At 41.0% G+C, this 21,528-nt stretch overlaps 1 pseudogene; it reads left to right on the top strand.

The window, feature by feature from the left end:
• LOC119505251 overlaps nucleotides 1–21,528 on the top strand; it is an 84,133-nt pseudogene that overhangs the window by 2,974 nt on the left and 59,631 nt on the right.

Raw genomic sequence — 21,528 nt, 5'->3', positions numbered from 1 at the left:
TAGTAAACTCCAGTTGTTCAGGGACAAGTCTGACTTTCATATGTCTTTAAAGATGTTGTCATGACCTGGCCTCTGCTATTCGGTGGTGGTTTGGAATTATATGTACCCCAGAAAATCATGTTCTTAAAGCTAATTCATTCCTTTGGGTTTGGACCCATTGTAATTACATAAGACCTTTTGATGAGGTGATGTCAGTAAGGGTGTGACCCACCTCATTCAGGATGGGTCTTGATTCTATTACTGGAGTCCTTTATAAACACAGAGAGAGAGAGAGAAAGCCATGGAAGCAAGAAACTGAAATCAGTGAAACCCGGAAGAGAAAGGAGAGACCAGCAGATGCTGCCATGTACCTTGCTATGTGGCAGAGGAGCCAAGGATCACCCATAACCTGTCTTTGGGAAGAAAGCATCACCTTGATGATGCCTTGATTTGGACATTCTCACGGCCCCAAACTAAGCTAATTCCCATGATTTAAAGCTGACCCATTTCATGGTATCTGCTTTGAGCAGCCTAGGAAACTAAAACACCCTCCAGTCACAAATTACCTGAATTTGAATTCAGGTAATTTCTAGTAGCTCTCACTTCCCTAGGCCTTTGCATAAGTGCAAGCCTGTACCTAAACTTGATATGTTTGGAGACAATCTAAATAAGATGTGGTCAACATGAAAATTTGAATGAAAAGATCATTTGGTGATTAACAATTGATGTCAAATTATTTCTGCAAAAACTTTTCTAACAATGTAACTCATACAATGATAACTAGATTTGTGAGGAGACAAAACAATATTCATAAGCAGCAGCAAAAAGAGGCCATAGGCATTCCAGATCATGGACCCACCAGACAGATTTTATAGCAATTACATTCTGTTGCTTAGGAAGAAGGTAAATGTACTAATTAATATTAGACTTTGATAAGTCAAGGATACTTATTGGAATTTCTAGGGTAGCACAAAGAAAGAGGGTAAAACTTCCAAAATTACAAGGAAAAATGGAATAATAAAATTTACTCAATACATCAGGAGACAAATAGCACATAGTTTTCAACTATGTTTAAACTGTTGTAAACTAAGAAATATTAGTAATTACTTTAAAAGTAAATAAAATAAATGCTCTATATTGTCATCTAGATCAAAAAGAAAATGCAACTGTGTGATTTTCCCAGAGAGAAACCTAAAGTGTAAAGACACCAAAAGTTTGAAAGGAAAAGATTAAAAAATAATTTACCATGCCACACAAATGAGAAGAAATCTGATATTAGACATAATTGATTTTAAAGCAAAGAGCATTACTAGGGGTAAACACAATTTCTAATGACAAAATATTCAGTTCACTGGGAAATTAAAAATTTCTGAATTTGTATGCACTTAATAATATGGCCTCCAAAATATACAAACCAAACAGTAATAGAACTAAAAATCAGAAATATATAAATCTACTTTTAAAGTGGGAGATTTAAAGTACCTCTCCAAGAAACAAAGTACACAAAGAAAAAAGAATTCAGAATGTATGTAAGAAATTTGACCAAGAAGATAAACAGAATGACCTAATATATACTGTCAAATAAAAACAAATCCAGACTTAAGGAGGGACTTCATTAGAAAAGATTTTGAATTGGGAGAGTGTTTTGATTTTAGAACTTGCAGGTGTCTCCAAACACAGAAAAGTGCTTTTCTTTTCTGGGGAGAGGTAAGCCAGCCTAGCAGGAACTTTTGGGGGAAGGAAGGCAAGCAGTGGAGTAAGCAGACAACATAACTGCCAAAAAAGATCAGATTGTCAAGAGAGTCCCATAGTTAAAGCCAATGCATTTTATGGTGTCTGCTTTGAGCAGTTTAGCAAACTAGAACCATGGAGAGAAACAAAACCGAAAATTGATTCTTTTTGGTCTAGATGACAATCTTAGAGCATTTATTTTATTTACATTTAACGTAATTGCTAATAGTTCTTAGTTTACAACAGTTTAAACATAGTTTAAAATTATGTGCTATTTGTCTCCTGATGTATTGAATACATTTTATTATTCCATTTTTCCTTGTAATTTTGGAAGTTTTACCCTCTTTCTTTGTGCATTTTTTAGTTATTTTTTAGTAACTAAAAAATGTGGGTGATGCTGATCAGGAGAGAGGGAGAAAGAAAGCCCAAGTTATCAACATCAGGAATGAAAAAGGATTCAGAAGACAATAAGAATGTTAGGAACAATTTTGTGCTCATAAATCTGAAAAAAATTCAACTTACAATAACGAAAACAGAAAAATTGTAGTGTCCTCAAACTACTGAACTTCCAAATCAAAGTATTTCCACAAAGCAATCCAGACTCAGAGAGCTTCACTGCAGTTATACCAGTCATTTAAGAAAAACTGCCAAGATTCCAGAGAATGAAAGAAAGTCAGCTCAGCTTTATTTTGTGGCATCAGCAATTATCTTGATACTAAAATTCAACAAGGACATTACAAGAAGGAAAAGTACTATAAACAAAATGTTATCAAAATAAATGTAGCACTATATAAACAGGTACTATATCATGATCAAGTTGGATTTATTCTCAGAATAAAAGATAACATTAGAAAATTCAAAATACTTTCTCACAATAACAGAAAAAGAGAGTCATGATCATTGCAATAATAAATTCAATATCCATTCATGGTAAAAATTTCATTAGCAAACTAGAAGTAAAAGGAAAGTCCTTATTTTGATGAGGCTTGTCTGCAGAATATATTCAGCAACCACGATATCTAGGGGTGAAACGATGACGTTTCCTTTTGAGATCAGGAAGAAAAAAAACAAAAACAAGGATGCCTACTGTCACCACTTCTATTTACCTTTATATTGGAGGTCCTAACCAGTGCAATAAGTCCTCCTCCCTAACAGGCATGATATTTGGAAAGAAATGTTATTCTCACAGCTTACATAATCATGAACTCAAAAACAAAGAGAATGAAAGATTAATTATTAGAACTAATAAGAGATTTGACAATGTAACTGAATGCAAGATCAAGGTACAAAAATCTGTTGCCTTTCTAAATACCTGTAACAATCACTTAGAAAATTAAACTTGAAACAGGTTACAATTTCAATAAAGTGAAAATATAAAATAGGAATATATTTTTTAAATGCAAGATGTCTGCACAGAGAAATATTGAGTTAAATTAACATAAGTCTAAATAAATGGGAAACTATCCCATGTACATAAATTAGAAGACTCAATATTATAAAGCTGTCAATTTTCCCCAAATTGATCTAATGTAATCTCACTTGATACCACAGGATTTTTTTAGTGGAAATTGACAAGTTGATTAAAAAATTTATATGGAAGTGCAAAGAGCAATCAAGATTTATTGAAAAGTTAAAAGAAATTAGATCAGTTTGGTACTGGAACAACAAAAAAAATAGACCAATGAAACACACTCACACATACATGAGCAGTTTATGAAAAAGGTGGCACTCAGAGCAGTGGGTAAACATCATCTTTGCAATAAATTGTATTTTTTAAATCGAATATCCATAAGATAAAAAGAAAACTTGATCCTCATAACATAGTCAAAAGGGAATCACTATGGATTGTAGATGATAGATAATCACAGCAATCCTTTTGTAGAAATTAACCACAGAATTTAAAATTTTACATGGCATTGCAAAGACTTAGAATATCCCAAGAAGTCTCAAAAAAGAACAAAAATGGAGAACTTATACTACCTGACTTGAAGAATTGTTATATGTTAACAGTAATTGAAACAGCATACTAGTGTAAGAATCAACAAAGGGATCAATGGGATGGAATAAAGGGCCCAGAAGAGACCCATACTTATATGGGCATTTGATTTTTAAGAATGATGCCAAAACAGTCCTATGAAAGCCCATCTAACAAATTATGCTGGGGAAAAAATCAGTCTTGTCTACTATCTTTTACCATGCACAAGAAAACTTGAGATGCATCACAAGCCTAAATATAAAAGTCAAAACCATAAAGCTTTTGGAAAAAAAACATGAGAGAACATCTTCATAACTTGGTAGTAGTCATTTAAAGTAATGACAATAATAAAATGTTAGCCTAGAATTCTTTACCCTGCAAAAATGTCTTCCCCTAAACAAAAGGAAAGTAGACTTTTTCAGATATACAAAAGCTGAAAGAATTCATCAGTAACCAACCCACATCAGAAGGTGGCAGAAGGAAAATGATACCAGATGGAAATCTGCATCTACATAAAGGAATAAAGAGTATCAGAAATAGAAAATACTTGGGTATTAAATTTTTTGATAAAATAAAAAAAAAAGCCATTGCATTAAAAAAAATTAGCTTCAGTGTAGTTATTTTAGGTTATTTGGTTTTTCTTATGCCTTTGATTGTGGTTTGTTACTTTTCTTGGGGTATGGTGGGAATGTGTTGGAAGCAAAGTAGTTATTTTAGGTTATTTGTTTTTCTTAATCCTTTGTTTTGTTTGAAATATTGCGTGTTTTTTGTTGTTTGTTTTTTTAATTTTTTGGTAAAGTTTTAAAAAAAGAAAATACTTGGGTAAATGCTGATTTTTTTCTTATTTAAACATTTGGTAGAATTCTCTAGGGAAACCTTCTGGGTTGAAAAAGGTCATCAAACCCCAGGAAACTCAGAAACTGTCACAGCCAACAGAAGCCTAATGAGACACGATGACTGAACAATTTCAATAAATGTAAATAATCCATGGTCAAAGAGAAAGTCTAAAAGGAAATTTAAAACACATATTGAACTAAATGAAAATGAAAACACAACATATAAAAGCTTTTGGATGCTGCTAAATTAGTACTTACATGGAAAGTTACAGCACTAAATTTTTGTGCTGGTTTGGATCTGGTCTGTACACCAGAAAAGACTATGTTCTTTTAATCCAATTTGTTGGGGCAGACCTATTGTGGGTAGGACCTTTTAATTAGGTTGTTTCCATGGAGATGTGACCCCACCCATTCAAGGAGGGTCTTAATCCCTTTGCTGGGGTCCTCTATAAGAGGATAAAAGGCAGAGACATTTTGAGAGAGCTCAGAGAACAGAGACAGAAGCCCAGAGACATGTAGTTGCTTTTGGCAATAGTTCAGTTATTTGTATTGCTGTATAGTATTCCTACCTTATTCTTTCCCTAAAGATAAACCTTATGCTAACAATGATCATCACTCTGACATTGAACTTGACCTTGAATCTGACCCTCACTCTGACACTCCACTTTACAATAACCCTGACCCTCTCTCTGAGTATAACAGCTAACCTGACCCTTATATGTTACATGATAATCAACCCGACCTTGATCTGGAACTCAACATTGAACCTGTCATTCTGAACTTCACCTGACATTGACAGTAATCCAGATACTGACCCACACCCTGCCCCTGACAGTCACCATGATCTGGATCCTGACACTGACCTTGACTCTGAACCTGAACCTGACTTTCACCCTGACAATGACACTCCTCTTGTCTATGATCTCCAAATAACACTGACAGTGGCCTGATCCTCTCCCACCTCCTCACCCTGACCCTGTCAGATCCCAAACATCAGGAAACCCTGACAATGACCCCAAACGGACTTGAACCTGACCTGGACCGTGACATTAAAGCTGACCTTCAACCTGACTCTGATCATAATCCTGATTTTAACTATTACTTGACCTTGATTCTACCCTGACCTGGATGCTGACCCACCCTGACCTTGAACTTGACTATAACCTTGAGCCTGGCCTTGAATTGACCCTGAATCCAACACTATTTCTTATCCTCATGTTTATCCTCCCATGACATTGACCTTCCCCCTCATCCTTACCCTCATGCTCAGCCAGACCCCCCCCACACACATGATCTTGTCCATGACCCACACAGACCTTGAAAATGACATTGAACTTGACCTTGAACCTTACCTTGATCCTGATTCTATTCCTCATCCTAATCCTGATCCTCACCAAGACACAGACACATACATTGACACACCCTCTGTTGAACTTGACCTTACCCTGATCTTGACTCTGAATCTGACTCTGCTATTCATTTTGACACTGAACCTCACTCTTACTTTAATCTTCAGATTGTCCTGATCTTGATCCTGAGCCTTTTACTTAGCCTATCCCTGCTCCTCAACAGAACTCCTACATTCACATGACCCTAAACTTGACCACACACTAACCATGAATTTGAACATGAACTCAATCTTGACACTGAACTAACCTAACCCTGGCCTTAAAATTCACCCTAATATTAATCCTGACTGTCTGGTCATCATCTTGACCATTAACTTGATCTTGAACCTGAACTGGACCCTGAACTTCTCTGCGGCAGTGACCATCACCTTGACTCTGACCCTCTCACTCACCTTAACATTAACCCTCCATCAGACCCCATCCCACAAAGCATCCTAAACCTGACCCTGCTCTGACCTTGAACTTGACCTCAAACCTATGGCTCTGAAATGGATTCTCACACTGATTCTCAATCTAAACCCTGACAAATCCCCTGATTTCAACCCTATTCTGACCCTGACCCTAACCATCATCTTGATTCTGACCTAATCTGACTTGAATTTCTGAAACTTCATCTTCTCCAGGAACCTGATCCTCACCTTCACTGTGACCCTGCCCCTCTAACTGATCCTCATCTTGACCCTTACATTTACCAGGAACCTGATTCTAATGTGATGATTAATATGACCATCATACATACACACCCCGACCTTGAACCTGGTCTTGACTTAATCCCTGAGAAAGACACCTATACTGATCATGACCTTGACCCTAAACCTGACCTAGAACACTGTCCTGAACTGAATCCACCCTCGACTTTACTCTGTCCCTATGCTGAATCTTTGCCTTGACAATGACTATCACTATGACCCACCTGGGCCCTGACTCCACCTTGACCTTGAACATGACTGGTAACTGACCCTGAAATACACTCTTATACTGAAGCCAACTCTAAAACAGGAATCAATCTTCACCCTTACCTCGACCCTTATCATTAACCTGATCTTGATACTGACCTTGACCCAGATGGCAACATCATGCTGACCTTGAACATGACCTTGCACTTGACCCTGAACCCAACCTTGCCCTAAGTCTAATACTGTCTTCCTAACCCTGACCCTCAAATAACATTGACTCTGACTATATTCCCTCATCCTATATGTCAGCCAGACCCCAATCCTCACATGACCTTAACCCAGTCTGAGATTTAACTTGACCTTCAACCTGACCCAGTTACTGAAACTCATCCTCACCCTCAATTTGAATGTGATCTTGAACTTGACACTGTTTGACACTGTTTTGAGTTTGACACTGAACCTGATCTTACCCTTATACCCTATCCCTGACACCACTCTTAAATAATGCTGACCCCAACCCCACCCTGACCTTCAACTTCACCTTGAACCTGAAATTTAACTGAACCCTGACACTGACCCTAAGGATGATCCTGAAAATGATACCCTGATCCTCACCGTGAACTTGAGACTTACCCTGACCTTGACCCTCAAAGTCAGACTGACCCTCATCCTGATATTCAACCTGACAGTTCATTTAAAAATGGTCCTGACCCTAAACCTGATGTTTAATCTGACCAACATTACCCTTTACCTGAATATCATTTTGATCCTCATTTTGAACTTAACCTTAACTTGATCCTGAACCTGAATTCACCCTGGCACTGAAACTTGACCCTGAAACTTACCACCACCCTGACCCTGATCATGAACCTGATGCTGATCTCGACTTTGATTTGAACTCACGCTGACCTTCAAAGACCCTGATTTTACACTGACCCCAAGACTATTTTGAGCTTGACCTTGAATGTGGCCTGACCCTGAACATTATCTTGACACTGACCCTCACCTTGACCGTGAATCTTAAATGACAATGACCCTGATCCTCTCACTTACCCTAACTCTGACAGCAGCCTGACCCTGACCCTGACCCTCATGGAACCAATACCTTGACTCCACCCTGACCTTGGATTTGATTTGAACTAGACCCTGATACTGACACTGAGCATCACCTGGACTCTGCCTTCACCATGACACTGACCATCATCCTGACCCTGACTTCACTGTAACCTTGAACTTGGCCTTGAGTCCGACTTGACTATGAAACTCACCCTAATCCTGATCTTCAAATGACACTGACAGTGATCCTGACATTCTGCCTTACCCTAGCCTTGACCTTCAGACACACTGAATACTCACATGACCTTGATCTGAACCCCATTTGATCATGAATTTGACCTAGAAAGTAACTAACTCTAGTCTAGAACTTCAGCCTGATACTGACTTTCAACCTCTGATTATCGTGACACTGTTGCACCTTGACCATGAACTTGAGTTTGAACCTAAACTTGACCCTGACTTTCACCCTGGCACTAAAACTTATCTTTATATAAACCCTTAAATAGCATGGACCCTGTCACCACCCTGACCTTGAACCTGAACTAGACCTTGACATTCACTTTGACACTGACCCCCTATCTGTCCCTCCTCCCGGCACTCATCATGACCCTGATCTTGACTCATGCTCAGCCTGCCCTTAAACCTGATCTTGAAATTGACCCTCACTCTGGCATTATCCTAAACCCTTCCCTGACACTAAACCTGACTCTGAACATTACCCTGACCTTGACCTGACCTGGACACTCACCCTCAACTTCATTCTAACTCGCAACCTCACTTGATAACCCTAACCCACTCTGATCTTGAACTTGATCTTGAACTTGACCCTCACCTTGATCTTCTCCCTTACACAAATGGTGACCTGAACCTGGCCAGGGCCAGGACCAAGACCAAGGTAAGGTCCAGAGTGCAGTCAGTGCTGATGCTCATTAGGATGAGGGCCCAGGTGAGGGTGAGAGCTGGTGTAAGGGTGAGGGCCAGGGCAAGGAAGTCATCAGATTTAGGGCCAGATTTAGGATCAGGGTCATTGAGAAGGCAATGGTAAAGGTGAGAGTGAGGTCCAGGGCCAGAACCAAGACCAGGGCAAGGTTCAGGGCAAGAGTGAGTGTTAGGTGAGGGTGTTGGCCAGCAAGAGGGTAAGGGCCAGGCTGAAGGTGAGGGTGAGGGTGAGGGTGAGGGTGAGGTTCAGGGTAAATGTGACGGTTAGGGGAGGGTAAGGGTCAGGGCAAGGGTCAGGGTGAGTGTGTGGCTAAGATAAGGGTGAGTTTGAGGGTTATGGCAATAGGAAGCAGGCCAGGGTCAGGGTGACAGCCAGGGCAAAGGCCACGGTCAAGTTGAGGGCAAAGGTTAGGGCAAAGACCAGGTCAGAGCCCGGATAAAAGCCAGGGTGAAGACCAGGGGAAGGCCAGGGCAAAGGGAAGGTGAAGGTCGAGGGCCAGGGCCAGAACCAGGCCAAGCAGGGTTGAGTGCCAGGGCTTGGAGGTGCCAGGTTCAAGACCAGGGCAAGGTCCGGGGTGAGAGCAAGTGTCAGTAGAAAGACGAAGTAGAGGGGCTGGGTGGGTGTTAGGACCTGGGGTCAAGAGAAGAACGAGGGCCAGGGAAGGACAGGGAGAAGTGGAGAGTTAGAGCATTAGGTGAGAATAAAGACTAAAGCCAGGATCAGGGAGAAGTGGGACGGGGCGTGGTCATTTGATGGGTGTTAGCAGAGCAGGGCATTAGCGCACGGTCTGGGTGGGGCTAAGCTGTGCGGAGCATGGCTATTTGAGCAGAAGTGGAGAGGGGCTGGGCAAGATTTACTCTATCCGGGCGGAGCTAGGATAACCGAAGCGCAGTGGGAATGGGCTGGGCAAGTTGAGAGCGGCGGAGGCGCAGCTGGGCGGGGGCCAGCGGAGCGAGGCGGAAGTAGAGCTAGGCGAGGCGGGGCTATTCTGAGGGGCGGAAGTGCAGAAGAACTGGGCGGGTCTAGTTCTGAGGGGCGGAAGTAGCGCGGGAGGGATGGGGTGCAGCTGGGCTGGTGGTGCTAGTTGAACCCGCGTACACAGGGCGAAGGTGGGGCTGAAGAGTAGCTTCCGTGCTGCAGCAAGGTGAAGCCGCCCTTGGGTCTGCACGAGCTGCTGCACGTCTTCTCCTTCCTGGAGGAGCCAGATCTCCTCAGCGCTGCCCAGGTGGACAAGGTAACTCACTTTATCCGGGTGGAGACGGGATTCTGGGGTTCCCTGCGTCACCTGCGTGTCTGAGGCCAGGATCTTCTCCGGGACCTCAGTTTCCCCATCTTTGAAGGGATGGCGTCGGGCTGCTTTGAATCCGTGAAGCACGCGGAGGATACGCGTCTCCCCAGCCCCCCGGACCCATAAGCCTCAGACCGGCGGCCACCAGGGTGGAACCCTCTGACAGCTTTTGGAGAGGTTCGCTTTGAAAGCCAGCCAGTCAGCCAGCCATCTATCCATCCATCCATCCATCCATCCATCCATCCATCCATCCAAAGATTTTTAAGCTCCTACTCTGTCAGGCCTGATGCTAGGCGCCTGTGAACAAGATGCATGCCCTCTGCCATCGGGGTTTATCCCTAAAATTGTTTTTCAGAATTGTTTCTTTTTCCACTCCTACTTTTTCCAGAATATTCTGGATTTTTCTTCTTCAGAGCTTTTGCTTTCCCATTTGCCGCTGTGTGGAGAGCCAAACTCCTGGTTCTTCCCATGAATGGCACCTTGTCCTTCCTGTCTCGGGTTGGAACCCTTGACCACCTTAGCTGTAGAACGCCCCTTCCCAGTCACTCCCAGTCCCTTCATCTTGTTTTTTTTACCTTCATAGCTGTGTTTCTAAGTAACTGTGAATGAATTACCTGTTGAGTGCACTACCACTCCATCGTTACAGGTACACTGTACTCTTCCTTTGTAGAACACAGCACCACTGTACTTAAATGATTGTTTGTACAATGTGTTTGTTTCATATCTGTTTTCCAATGCTAGACTTATTTCCAAGAGCATGGATTTTGTCTTTCTTTTCACTGCATCTCCAGCACCGAGTGTCTGGCTGGGCATTTAGTGTGCCCTCAGTAAATATTTGTTGAGTGAGTGAATTTCTGTAAGGAACTTAAAGTACATTATTGTGTCATTTTTTTTCCAAAATTATTAATAAGAAGATCCTTGATTGAATTCTGTAATTGTAATTTAAAATGTATTAAGTGAAATATTGGGTTCACATCCTCATTTTTACCAGTAAGTAAACTATCACCCAGTGAGGGATTTACCTAGCTATCACAGCAGCAGGCAAGGGATACCCTAGGAGCAGAGTTTGAAAGGCAGGTGTCTTACATCCTTTGGTAGCACCAATTTCTCTGCATCATAGATTCCCCATAGGTAAAATGAAGTCAATAATCCCTGCCTCACAGTGTCATTGGGAAGGCCAAGATCTAAAACAGTGATCCAGAATGTATTACATATTATAATTCTACATTTGAAAAATAGGATCCCAATTGAGTTTTAAATTGGGAACTATAGAAACGGTCAATGCATAAATCTTGCTGGGTATGATTTTGTAAAATATAATCTTTACATTCCTGCCAGCCAAGAAGACTTTTTAAAGGTTGCAAAACTTTGAGCTGGCACATGAGCAAAGGTTGTGGAAACTGAAGCCTGGCCTCCCTGGAATGGAACCGTCAGAGGGGCGGCTCCACCTTTCCCACTGAAGCTACGTAGGCTTCAGAATCCTAGCTAGAGGTTCCACTAGGTAGGCCTCGCCTGAGGGGGGAGAGGTATGGCATCCTGAGCCTCCTGCAGAGAGCAGTTTGTGGGAGACACATCCCCTTGGCCTGTACCTTCCAACCTTCTTATGATGCCTTCTCCATTTCTCATTTCCAATCCTTGCCCTGGACAGCAGCCAGTGTGATTTTCCTAAAAACCCAGTTTTGCCCTGCCACCACCCTATTCAAAATTCTCAAGTGGCCCCTCACTGTTTTTGCCATTAAAACTTTTGAAGGTTGGTCTAAGCCAATCTGTGACTTCTCTTCCCATTCCCTCCCAACTGGAACCCTATGTTCCAATGAAGGCAAATTATTCACTGTGCCAGTTTGAATGTATTATGTCCCCCCAAACGCCATTATCTTTGATGTAATCTTGTGTGGGCAGACCTATCAGTGTTAATTAGATTGTAATTCTTTAAAGTGTTTCCATGGAGATGTGCTCCACCCAACTGTGGGTGATGACTCTGATTGGATAATTTCCATGGAGGTGTTGGCCCACCCATTCAGGGTGGGTCTGAATTAAATTACTGGAGCACTATATAAGATCAGACAGAAGGAGCAAGCTACTACAGCCAAGAGGGACACTTTGAAGAAAGCACAGGAGCTGCAGATGAGAGACAGTTTGAAGACGGCCGTTGAAAGCAGACTCTTGCTCCAGAGAAGCTAAGAGAGGACAAATACCCCAAGTGCAACTAAGAGTGACATTTTTGAGGAGCTGAAGCCTAGAGAGGAACATCCTGGGAGAAAGCCATTTTGAAACCAGAACTTGGAGCAGACGCCAGCCACATGCCTTCCCAGCTAACAGAGGTTTTCCGGATGCCATTAGCCATCCTCCAATGAAGGTACCTGATTGTTGTTGTGTTACCTTGGACGCTTTATGGCCTTAAGACTGTAACTGTGAAACCAAATAAACCCCCTTTTATAAAAGCCAATCCATTTCTGGTGTTTTGCATTCTGGCAGCATTAGCAAACTAGGACTATCACCCATCTTTTTTCACACTTAGAAGTCTCTGCCTGGGCTGTCTGTCTCTCCCTGGAATGCCTCAGCCGTTCTCTTAGAGAACAACTACTCATCCTTCGAGACTTGATCAGTAATCATTTCTCTAAGCCCCTTGGCCCCCCTCCCACTGCCCCCATTGAGTTAGTCATTCTCTCCTTTTCTGCTCATTATTTGATGGTTTTTATTTGATCATCTGAGTATGTCTCTAATTTTCCAGGGTGAATTTTCTTGAGTGCAGGGACCTTGTCTGATTTAGCTCCATGTTCACTTCTCAGGGCCTGGTAGGATAGTTGCTAATGCATGTCAACTTACTGGATATTCTCTTCTGTCCCTCTTGTTCTAGGTCTGGAATGAGGCATCAAGGACCCAAGAACTGTGGAGGTGAGTGAAGGAAGAGCCAGAGATGGCCAAAGAAGAGACAGGGGTGCTGGATGCTGGAGCACTTTCTGCATTTTTGACTCTGTTGATTACATAAGAGGGGATAATCCACAACCCCTACCATGATGAAACTCCTCCCTGGTTAGAGATATAACATTCTTTTTTTAAAATAGACTATTGAAGTATACGAGATTTTATTAATCAAATGGGAGATTGAAATATGGCAGAGTATGAAACTTAGGAGCAGAAATATCTAGCAAGTGAGTGCAGCTGGCTGAAGGAAGAGAAATCCACAGAATTATAGTCAAACTACTTTTATTTTAAATCAGCGTTGGTGTACCAACATAGCAGTAAAAGCATGGGTGATATTAGAACTTAAAAAGAGAAATGTGAGAAAAATTAAAGTTGAAAATAAAAACATTTTAATTATTAAATTATTAATTTTTTCTTTCCAATTCATTCCTACTTTAGAACCTGACATCTTTTCTTTTCAAAATGTAACTGTCAGATCTCCTGCCTCTTGCTGAATACAATATAGAATATAGCCTTGACTCTGTCAACTAGGAGCTATATTTAGTTTTAGTCACCCATGATGGAAAACAGCTGTTCACACATGAAGGTTCTAAACATGGAGAGAATGTTCGCTTGATTTTTTAAAAAAATTCTTTTATTAGAGAATTTGTGGGTTTACAGAACAATCATGCATAAAATAAAGGATTCCCATATACTACCCCACCACCATCACTTGCATTGGTATGGCAAATTTGTTACAGTAGATGTTAACACTTTTTTTTGTAATTCTACTATTTTTTAAGAGTAGTTACATTTGTTACAATTGATGAGAGATTATTAAAATAGTACTATAACTACTGTCCATAGTTTACATTGGGATATTTTTTCCCCAATTTAATAATACCTATTATTAATTTTTTCCATGCTTGTTTTTATTTTATTACTCATCTGCTCATACACTGGATAAATGAGGTCAGTCACATTTATCCTTCAGTCACAAGGCTTTTACAATCACACAGTCAAAAGATGAAAGCTATATGCTTATATAATCATTGTCAAAGATCAAGGCTACTGGATTACAGTTCAATAATTTCAGGTGTTTCCTTCTGACTATTCCATACACTAGCAACTAAAAAGAAACATCCATACAATGATTCAGTAGTCATAGTCATTTGCTAAATACTAATTACTCAGTTACACCTCTTCTCTCTCACTTGATCTTTCTCTCAATCTTCAGGGATATCTGTGCAATCACCATTTTAACTTCTTCATACTGTGCTTGATGGTTTTTATTTTTAGCTTAACTATGCCTTGAGATATTTGAGAATTGTGTAATGTCAATCTTGCCATTTTTAGCTTTCAGTATCATAAAGCACTGTTCTGTTTGTTAGTTTTTATTCACTTTTTATTAAAAGTAATATTAATTAAAAAAAACAATGTTAGTCTCTTGTCAGTTTTGAACTAAGAGGACTTTTATTAGTTTCAGACTTTATCTCCACAGTTTATGAAGTCCAGTTTTAGCATTCAATCCTGGATATTAATTTTTATGTTAGGTAAGTGAACAAGATTATGTCTTACCAAATGTGATACTCACAGAAATTGTTTCACTAGGAATAAATGAATTGAATCTTAAATTTTTGTAACTATTTGTGAAAATCCTTGCAGAGCAATATTCACATGTTTAAATGGATGTTATGTCAACCCCAGACCCTAGTTTTTATTCTACTTTTTGTTCATAAGGCAGTGTAGGAATTTTCCCCTTTACTATCATGAAAAATGTATTTCTTTCAGCAGTTCAAAAAAGTGTCTTCAGCAACACATCAGCTAACCTCCATGTAGTGTCATAGTTGCCATGTTGTGCCTCCAGGACCCTCTAGCAAATTGTTCAGCTCTCTGCAGTCCAAGTCACAAATGGGTTTTCTGTTCATTACTGTTCTGGTTTGCTAATGCTGTCAGAATGCAAAACACCAGAAATGGATTGACTTTTATAAAAGAGGGTTTATTGGTTACACAGTTGCAGTTTTTTTTTTTAATTTTATTGAGATTGTTCACATACCATACAATTATCCAAAGATACAAAGTGTACAGTCAGTTGCCTCTGATACTCTCATACAGCTGTGTATCCATCACCACAATTAATTTTCATTCAATTTTTAGAACATTTTCATTACTCCAGACAAGAAATACTGTGAAGGCCTTTCTTGAATCAGCCATCCTATCCTTTGTTTTATGTTTGTCAGATATATTTTTTCCTTCTCTCTCTTAATGTCCTTTAACATACCCATACTGAATCTCTTTAGTACTGAACCTTCCTCCATATTCTCTCTTTCCTGTCTTTGTTTCTCTGTCGGTAGGGCTCCCTTTAGTATCTCAAGGAGGGCAGGTCCCCTGTTAGCACATTCTCTCAGCATCTGTTTGTGAAAAATTTAAGCTCTCCTTCAAATTTGAAGGAGAGCTTTGCTGGATAAAGAATTCTTGGTTGGAAATTTTTTGTCTCTCAGAATTTTAAATATGTCATGCCACTGCCTTCTCGCCTCCATGGTGGCTGCTGAGTAGTCACTACTTAGTCTTATGCTGTTTCCTTTGTAAGTGGTGAATTGCTTTTCTCTTGCTGCTTTTATAACTTGCTCCTTCTCTTCAATATTTGACAATCTGATCCGAATGTGTCTCGGAGTGGCTTTATTTGGATTATTATATTTGGAGTTTGCTGGACATTTATGATTTGTGTATTTATGTTGTTTAGAAGATTTGGGAAGTTTTCCCCAACAATTTCTTTGAATACTCTTCCTAGACCTTTACCCTTCTCTTCCCCTTTTGGAACACCAATAAGTCTTATATTTGAATCTTTTTATATTATCTGTCATATCCCTGAGATCCATTTTGATTTTTCCCCCATTCTTTCTTTTGTTCTTTCATTTTCCTTTCTGTCATCCTCGAGGTCATTGATTTGCTGTTGAGCTTCCTCTAGTCTTGTACTGTGAGTATCCAGAATCTTTTTAATTTGGTTGACAGTTTCTTTTATTTCCATAAGATCATCTATTTTTTTATTTACTCTTGCAATTTCTTCTTTATGCTCTTCTGGGGTCTTCTTCATGTCCTTTATATCCTGTGCCATGCTCTCGTTGTTTGTCTTTAGTTCTTTGATTAATTGCTCCAAGTACTGTGTCTCCTCTGATCTTTTGATTTGGGTGTTTGGGTTTGTGTTCTCCATATCGTCTGATTTTTTCATATGCTTTAAAATTTTCTGTTGTTTTTGGCTTCTTGGCATTTGCTTAACTTGATTGGTTTCTTTTAGGATATGTAGGCTGAGTCAAACACTTATCTCCAATTTGTCAGATCTACAGCTTCGTGGAATACACTTTCTCTAACTAGCAGCAGGTGGCGTCCGCAAGCCACCTATTCCCCACAAGCCAGTTCTCTCCAACTTTGTCTTTGTGGTGAGTGGGGGTGTGAGTCTCATGGGGTCCAATTGGTGCACCAAGTTTGCGTTTGTAGTTGGTGCTGCCCGCCCTGAATGTGGGGCATGTGTCTGAGTGGTTAGGGAGGGTGGGCGGCCTTAATAATCAAATCTCCCAGGTGTTCCTGGAGATTTAAAGCTGTTGCAATAGTCTAATCCTTCAGTTCAGTCTAGCCAGTTTGTCTCTGCTGCTGGCCCACAAGTCCTTGGTATTGGCATATGGTCCCTGAGACTTGTGAGTGGGTCCCTCTTCCAAGCCGTGCCCTCCTAGGTCCTCTGCTGAGGGAAGACTGTGCTACATCACGGGTGAGCGCCGTCCCCCAAGGGAAGTTCTGGGCCGCAGGGCTGTGTAGGGGCATTCACAGTCTGTGGAAAGGATGGCTGAATGGGTCATGTTAATTTCCCCCTTTTCATATAACTCTGCCTTCCCAGCTCTGGGACAATTAGCTGCACGTGTGTTGAAGGCTATTGTCCATGCCCGATGTGGTGTGTGTGCATGTTGTTGTAAACACTTCCCGTTACAATGGGTTGTTTGGGGCAGCTCTGGGCTGTGGCACTGGTGCTGGGCAGGAGCGTTCCCAGCCCTCCGGGAGGATGGCTGTGAGGGGACGCCCCCCTTTTCTTGGGGAGTTGTGATGTTTAGTGAATTTTCTCAGCCACTAGACTTATAGCTTTGTCTCTCAGAGCTATCTTAGCTTTGCTCTTGCCTAGGGCCAAATTGCAAGTCTTTGAGGCTTTCTATAATGGGCTTCTTAGAGTAATTGTTTAAGAAAAAGAGAGAAAGATAAAAAATATGCAGAGTCCCCTTGAGGAGCTGGTGGAGAATTCAGGGGTGTTGGGCTTCCCCACTTCGATGGTTGCTGATGTGCTCACATACATAGGGGACTGGTGGTTTGATGGGCTGAGCCCTCTACCACGGGACTTGCCCTTGGAAAGACTGTTGCTGCAAAGGAGAGACTCTTCAGAAGAGGGACCTCACCCTTGGATTTGCATATGAGCCTGATTCTGTTTGAGCCCTGCCCTTCTCCGTTTTATGTACACCAGAACTCCAAAAAGTCTGTTTTAATTTTTGGATTTTTTTTTTTTTTTTTTTTTTTTTTTTTGCTGTTTTTGCTAGCCCTATCTCCTCTCTGCTGGGTTGACTGCTCCTGGATTCTGTGGTGTCTGGTCTCAGTCTATCTATGTTTGGAGTTTCAATCAGCAGTCTGAGTTTTCAATCAGAGCTGCAACTGTAGTTCTCCCTGCTCGTTCCCAGCACTGACAGCCCCTCCTCCCACGGGACTGAAACTGGCCAGGAGGGGCACGGGTCCCCTGGACACAAGAACATACAGATTTCGCTGATCTCAGCTGTTCCACATGTTCGTGAGTGTTGTATGAAGTATGCCCAAAGTCAAATTGCTCTTCAGTGTCTGGTCCACGCAGTTCCTGGCTTTCTACCTACTGTCCTGGAGGAGTGACTAAAACCCAAACCTCAGCACTCCGCCATCTTGCCCCACCCCATCTCCAGACAAGAAATAAAGACAAAGAAGAGAAAAAAAAAAGAAAAAAAAAAAAGAAACTCAAATCCTCCATATCCCTAATGACCCTGCCTCCATTGTTGACTCATAGTATTGGTATAGTACATTTGTTACTGTTTATGAAAGAACGATGAAGTACTACTAACTGTAGTATATAGTTTGCAATAGGTATATATTTTCTCCCTATATACCCCTCTATTATTAACTTCAAGTTATAGTGTTGTATTTGTTCTGGTTCATGAAAGAGATGTCTAATATTTGTACAGTTAATCACGGACATTGTCCACCACAGGATTCAGTTTTACACATTTCCATCTTTTAACCTCCAACTTTCCTTCTGGTAACATACATGACTCTGAGTTTCCCTTTCCACCACATTCATGCACAATTCAGCACTGTTGGTTATTATCACAACATGTTACCATCACCTCTGTTCGTTTCCAAGCATTTAAGTTCATCCTGCTTGAACATTCTGCTCATACTAAGCAACCGCTCCCCATTCTTTAGCCTCATTCTATATCTTAGTAACTTATATTTCATGTCTATGAGTTTACATATTATAATTGTTTCCTATCATTGAGACCCTGCAATATTTGTCCTTATGTATCTGGCTTATTTCACTCAGTATAGTACCCTCAAAGTTTCATCATCAACCCAATTTTTTTTTTAAGATGGTTTTGTTCACATGCCATACATTCCATCCCAAGTAAATAATCGATGGTTCCCTGTATAGCCACATATTTATGTGTTCACCACCCTCACCACTATCTGTATGAAGACATCTCCATTTCTTCCACAAAGCAGGAGGAAGAGTCAAAGAAGGTAGAGAGGCAAAAGAAAAAGCAAAAAGAAAGAGGAAAAAAAAAGCATGACAGCTAGGAAGCAGCAAAAGGAAAGATAACCTTAAATTAAAGTAAAATAAGGAGTCAGACAACACCACCAATGCCAAGTGTCTCACACCCCTCCCCTATGCCCCCCTTTTTATCTGCATCTGCCTTGCTATATTGCCTTTGTTACATTAAAGGAAGCATGATACAATGATTCTGTTAATTATAGTGTCTAGTTTACGTTGATTCTATTTTTCCCCCAATGCTTCCCTGTTTTAAACACCTTGCAAGGTCGACATTCATTTGTTCTCCCTCATGAAAAAACATATTTGTACATTTTATCTCAATTGTTGAACACTCTAGGTTTCACTGAGTTACACAGTTCAAGTCTTTATCTTTCCTCTTTTCTTCTGGTGTCCCACATGATCCTTACCTTCCTCTTTCAACCATATTCATAGTTATCTTTGTTCAGTGTACTTACATTGCTGTGCTACCATCACCCAAAATTGTGTTCCAAACCTCTCACTCCTGTCTTCTCCTATCAGTCTGTAGTTCTCCCTTTAGTATTTCCTGTAGAACAGGGTGTTGTTCATAGTTTCTCATTGTCTGTTTGTCAGAGAATATTTTAAGCTTTCCCTCATATTTGAAAGACAGTTTGGCCAGATATAGGATTCTTGGTTGGTGGTTTTTCTCTTTCAGTATCTTAAATATATCACCTCACTTCCTTCTTGCTTCTATGGTTTCTATTGAGAAATCTGCACATAGTCTTACCAAGCTTCCTTTGTATGTGATAGATTGCTTTTCTTTTGCTGCTTTCAGGATTCTCTCTGTCTTTGATGTTTGATATTCTGATTATTAAGTGTCTTGGCGTATGTCGATTCAGATCTATTCTCTTTGGGGTATGCTGCGCTTCTTGGATCCATAATTTTATGTCTTTCATAAGAGATGGGAAATTTCCATTGATTATTTCCTCTATTATTGCTTCTGCCCCCTTTCCCTTCTCTTCTCCCTCTGGGACACCTGTGACATATACTCTCCTGCGTTTTGTGTTGTCCTTCAATTCCCGGAGATGTTGCTCATATTTTTCCATTCTTTTCTCTATCTGTTCTTTTGTGTGTAGGCTTTCAGGTGTCTCGTTTTCCTGTTCCTGAGTGATTTCTTCTGTCTCTTGCGATCTGCTGTTGTATGTTTCCATTGTGCCTTTCGTCTCTTGTGTTGGTACCTTCATTTCCATAGATTCTACCAGTTGTTTTTTCGAACTTTTGCTTCCTACCTTATGTACGCCCAGTGTTTTCATTATATACTTCATCTTTTTGCCGTATCTTCCCTAAACTTATTGAATTGATTTAGCATTAGTTGTTTAAATTTGTGTATCTCAGTTGAAGTGTAAGTTTTTTCCTTTGACGGGACCATAACTTCATTTTTCTTAGGGTAGGTTGTAGTTTTCTGTTATCTAGGCATCTGGTTTCCTTGGTTACCGCAATCAGGTTTTCCCAGACCAGAACTGGCTCAGGTCTCTGGAGACAATAGTATCAGGTTTCCCTGAGGGTGTGTCTTAGAAGATTCATACACCTTGTGAGGCCGCAAGCCATTGTACTTTTCTGCCTAGCAGGTGGTGCCTGTCAGCCTGTGACTCCAGACTGGTGTAAGGAGGTGTGGCCTGTGGCTGTTTTCCCCCAGGCTCTGGGGTCTGGTTCTGAGTGGAAGGCAGATAGTAGAGCTTGGCACCACCTGTTTCCTCTTAGGAGGATATACCTCCTGGGGAGATATCATTTACATTTGAATAGTCTCTCTGACTGCTATCTCCAACCTTGTCTGGGTCAGAAATCTGGGAACTGAAAATGGCAGAGGCTTTCTCCACTCGAATGAAAAAAGGACAGAAAGCCCACTTCAGGGCCAACCCCCAGTTTCTCCTTTCAGCCAGAGATAGCACCTGGTCCTCTGGGCTCCCCCTCCCTCCCAGAGAGGTCTTCTGGCTCTCCAAGGTCAGTGTGCCAGTTTGAATGTATTATGTCCCCCAGAAAAAGCCATATTCTTTGATGCAATCTTGTGGGGCAGACATTTTAGTGCTGATTAGATTGGAATTCTTTGAGTGTTTCCATGGAGATGTGCCCCACCCAAGTGTAGGTGATAACTCTGATGAGATAATTTCCATGGAGGGTGGCCCCACCCATTCAGCGTGGACCTTGATTACTGGAGCAGTATATAAGCGGAGACAGCAGGAGCAAATTGACACAGCCAAGAGAGACACTTGGAAGAAAGCACAGGAGCTGCAGATGAGAGACAGTTTGAAGACGGCCATTGAAAGCAGACTTCTGCTCTGGAGAAGCTAAGAGAGGAAAAATACCCCAAATGCAACTAAGAGTGACATTTTTGAGGAACTGCAGCCTAGAGAGGAACGTCCTGGGAGAAAGCTATTTTGAACCCAGAACTATGGAGCAGATGCCAGCCATGTGCCTTCCCAGCTAACAGAGGTTTTCCGGACACCATTGGCCATCCTCCAGTGAAGGTACCCGATTGCTGATGTGTTGCCTTGGACACTGTATGGCCTTAAGACTGTAACTGTGTAACCAAATAAACCCCCTTTTATAAAAGGCAATCCATTTCTGGTGTTTTGCATTCTGGCAGCATTAGCAAACTAGTAACAGTCAGTCATCACCAAAAGCCTCTGTCAGCTTGTTGGGGATTCGTAGCTTGTATTGAACAGTCAACA

Source organism: Choloepus didactylus, chromosome 10 (assembly GCF_015220235.1).
Source record: "Choloepus didactylus isolate mChoDid1 chromosome 10, mChoDid1.pri, whole genome shotgun sequence".
Lineage (NCBI taxonomy): Eukaryota > Metazoa > Chordata > Mammalia > Pilosa > Megalonychidae > Choloepus > Choloepus didactylus.
Note: the sequence above shows the minus strand (reverse complement) of the source record. Positions and strands in the feature narration are given on the sequence as shown.